Consider the following 4348-nt stretch of genomic DNA (forward strand, 5'->3'; position numbering starts at 1 on the left):
CCTTTAGCAGGATGCTGGAGTTCTGCCCACTCAGGAGGGCTCTGAATCGGTGTCCTCCTGTTTTAAGCCATCTCATATCAGGGGGAGGGGAACCTGACCTCTTTTTGTCCCTCAATTTTTCCTTGGTTTAAGACATTTATTGAGCATTTACCTTATGCCTGGCCTGATACTGGATATAGGGACCTTAGTGGGAAACAATCCACAGTCCCTGTCTTCAAGTCACAGGAAGCTTCTGACAACAGGAAATGCTGGTGTCTTTTAAGAACTGGGAGAACAAGACAAGGTCCCATTTTTCAGCTACTTATGCCTAACGGATGAGTCAGCAGATGTCCCCACTTGGTGTGATAGTTTCCAGGTAAGTTGGACATGATAAAGAGACTTATCTTAGCAAACCCCAACGTGGACATAGGAACTACTGTCCATTGCATGTTGATCATACACCAGGCACTTTGTGAAGCACTGTAGAGTCACCATCTCATTGTACTACCCCCAGCAACTCTGTGATCAGAGTAATTGTTATCTCTGATTACACGAGGAAACAGATATTCAGAGAAGCCGAGCATCTTATCTTTGTTCACTGAGTTTTGACCATGGAAACTGGGTTCTTAACTGCATGCTTAACCAGAAGTTGAGCCACCCCTAATAAGACTTCCACCCAAAAGGATGGGCATGTTACCCACTTATCCAAATCTGTGGGTACTGGAGGTGAGTATTAAGGAGAGTCTTTCATTATACATTGTCAGCAAAGCCAGGTTTCCATGCTGGGGAAAAAAAAGTTACTTCGATTCTAGCCAAGAGAAGAGCTGGAGGCAGAGACACTGAGAATCTCTGTACAAGGCATCCCCAAGATGAATTGCATGAACTGACTCACAGGGCTTTGAGCACCAAGGTTTCTGGAAGTTCCAAAAGGCTACTTAGTCTGGTGGTGGTGGTAGGGGGAGTGTCTTTCAAACCAGGGCATTAAAAATAAAGAAAAAGCTAAGGTAACCCAGCCTTCTCTAGTCTTGACTGACAAGGCAGCCCTCTCTTTGAACAGAGACTGTTCTTCAGGCGACAAGGTGGGAGGGAGAAAAGGAGGGGGCAGATCAGTTGAAGAGTTTTCTCATTAAGTGGCCAGAGGCAAAGATTCCACAGAGCTAAGCTCCATGATGAAAGGGGAGCAGAGACTGACAGCCTGTCAGGGATGGAGGAGGGGAGGCCTGGAGGAGGACTGGGGGGATAAACCAGAGCACACCCCACACTGTGCTGCCCCTGCATCTCTGCCATCCGTTCAGTCCCACATAAGCTAACAGCTCCTATCAACTCAGAACCACCTCTGTTTTCTCATGGATCCTCACAATAACCATCTGGGCCGGTACCATTACCAAGCCCACTTAATAGATGAGAAAATGGCAGTTCAGAGAGTGAATAACTTGCCCAGGGTCACAAGGTTTTTATAATGTCCACCCAGTCTTGAGAATACCATGAAGACCAGTGCCCAGCAATTGTGGAAGCACTGAATTGGAAAACAAAGTGCTGGGCCAGGGATAGTGGACAGGACAACAGAGCTGAGGACAGGGGACAGAAGAAACATAGGAGGTGGTGAGGGGCAGATCCCCAAGAAGCCCTGGAGAAGAGAACCCCTCAGAGCAGGCAGGTACTCAGGGCTCCCTAGCTCAATATCTGGAGAGGAAGATTGTCAGAAGCCCTGCTCGCTGGCATCCATGAGCATCCTCTCATTTGACATAGAAGGGGAAGATTAGAACTACAGTAGGTATTCAGAGTAGTCATTGGGGATGCATTTTCTTCTTCCTTTCCCTTCTTGTTTATTTTTCCATAGCCCGTCTCACCATCTACTATGTCACAATGTTGACAGTTTATTTTTCTCTTTTCCATGAAAGCACAGTGACATATATACTCCTTAAGAGCATGACTTTTGTTTTTATTGTCCACTTCTAAATCATCAGCACCCAGAGCAATGTTTGTTACTTAGTTCATGCAATTCATCATTTAATAAATATCTGTCAAATGAATAAATATGCAATAGTAGTTTTCACGACTCCGGGGCACTACATAGCTCCTATGCCAACTGATTCTGCTTGCAGCGTGCTGACCTCGTCTCTCCTGTTAGGACTCCCCCAGTTACTATTTTTGCTATTAAAGTGAGGATGAGCGGGGACCCTAGGAGGCAGGATCAATATCAGATGCAGAATGCCCTGTTCATGCTCAGCCATGAAGAAAGGCAAGACCCAAAAAAGCAGAGGTCTTGGTGGCAGTGAACAAATATAGATATTGGTCAAGACTCATTTTACCTTATTAAAGTTGATTAAAAGAAAAACAAAAAATATGGACCCTCCCCCCTCCTCTCCAATTCCTGGGATTCTATTCCTGAAGGGCTCTTCTCCATTCTGATTCTGCCGTAAGCAGAAAAGGAATTTAAAAAACTAGCAGAAAGGGCGGGGCGGGGGGGGGGGAAGAGGGAGAAAAATTAAAGAGAAGCCAGCTTTCCAGATCCTCATATTTGAAATTGTCAGTGAGGCCTTTAAGCAATCAGATGCCATGACTTTTATTTTTAACTGGCTTTCAACTCTGAAGAAAGCTCTGAAGTCGCCTCTAAGGTCAATGGAACTATTTGCTCTAGGGGAATTTACTTGGGGTGGGGGGGTGGGGAGGTTCCATCTTCCTGGGAATCTTTTCAAAAAGCCTTGGTCATCAAAGTCATCCTGCAAAGCCCTCTGACTTCTGAGCGAAGGCTAGCAGTGTTTCTGGTCTGAAGTTTGATGGACAGGATGTTGGCTTTACATTAAACACATGTGGCGGCACGAATGCTCTTCACGTGCAGCTTGCTCACTTCATTGAAATCCAGGGTGTGCCCAGCGGGTTTCTGCCTGCGTGTAACACTCAGAGCACAGCCACCTTTTTAAACAGGCTAGATCTGGGCAGATGTCTTTGCTTTCCTGACTGCCGGTGAGAAAACACAATGTGACTACAGCAGCCCACCTTAAGATACTGCAGAAGAGAAGGCCATTGATTCTGAGACAGACTTGATTTTATGACCATGTTCAAATTTAATTTGTTTTTAAAAAAAATTTTTTTAGTCGTAGATGGACACAATACCTTTATTTTATTTATTTTTATATGGTGCTGAGAATTGAGCCTCGTGCCTCACTCATGCTTAGCAAGTGCTTTACCACTGAACCACAACCCCAGAGTCATTGACTTAATATATGCTTTGATGGTGAAATGTCCCTGGGTTCCAGAAATATTTAAATTTTAATAAAGAATGGTTTCTTTATTGAAGAAATTCAGTGACACTAGTCCCCAGTTTAAGAAAAAGTTAAAAAGATGAAGTAATTCACCCAAAGTAACTCCAAAGACTTTTAAAGACTCCTCCTCCATCCTCCACACTATTACTCCCACCATTTTAAATTTTTATTATTTATTTAAGTTAGGTATATATGACAGCAGAATGCATTTTGATTCATTGGCAGCACAACTTTTCCTCTCTCTGGTTGTACATGATGTAGTGTCACACCATATGTGCAGTCATACATGTACCTAGGGTAACAATGTCCATCTCATTCCACATGCACACTCACTACCTCCTTTTTTTTTTTTTTTTTTTAACAATGCTGAGGATTGAACCTAGCACCTCACACATGCTAAGCAAGTGCTCTGAGTTTCATCCCTGGTCCTTTTTTTTTTTTTTTTTCATTTTAAGACAGGGTTTCCCCAAGTTTGCTAGACTGGTCTTGAACTTGGGATCCTCCTGCCTCATCGTCCTAAGTCACTGGGATTACAGGCATTGCCACTGTGCCCAGCATCTCAGTTCTCTTAATCAGCACACAGCACTACAACCACCATAGGTACCTACCAGAGTATGTGTGAGTGTGGCTTTAGAATTTGTAGTCAATGACTCTTGAGGAAAAGTCAAGGCCAGTCCTGCATAAATTTGTGTGCCCAACCTCCAGAAGCAAAGTCACTCTTTTAGACCAGGGAAGTGTGTCCTCTGCAGGAACTGAATAGAGAGACCCATGAGATTTTCTGAAAAACCTTATTTTTCAGGTGAATATGCCCTATGAAAATGGAAAGGATTTCTCTTCTTGCCTATCATCCTTAGGAATCTGGTAAAGATAGAGGCTGCTGGTACCAAGAAACCATTTACACTGATGGAGAGACCCATCTAAGGCATGATGCAGCTAAATGGGGCTTTTCAATCTCGTCATTCATTCATTCATTCATTCATTTATTATTTCATTCAGCAAATGGATAGTGCTGCCCATTTAGTACCAGGTTCTCTGCAGGATACAGAGAAAATGGATCAATAAAACAGTCTATTCCCTCAGGAACATAGACTCAGAAGCAAAAA

Source organism: Ictidomys tridecemlineatus, chromosome 4 (genome assembly GCF_052094955.1).
Source record: "Ictidomys tridecemlineatus isolate mIctTri1 chromosome 4, mIctTri1.hap1, whole genome shotgun sequence".
In the NCBI taxonomy this organism is placed as follows: Eukaryota; Metazoa; Chordata; class Mammalia; order Rodentia; family Sciuridae; genus Ictidomys; species Ictidomys tridecemlineatus.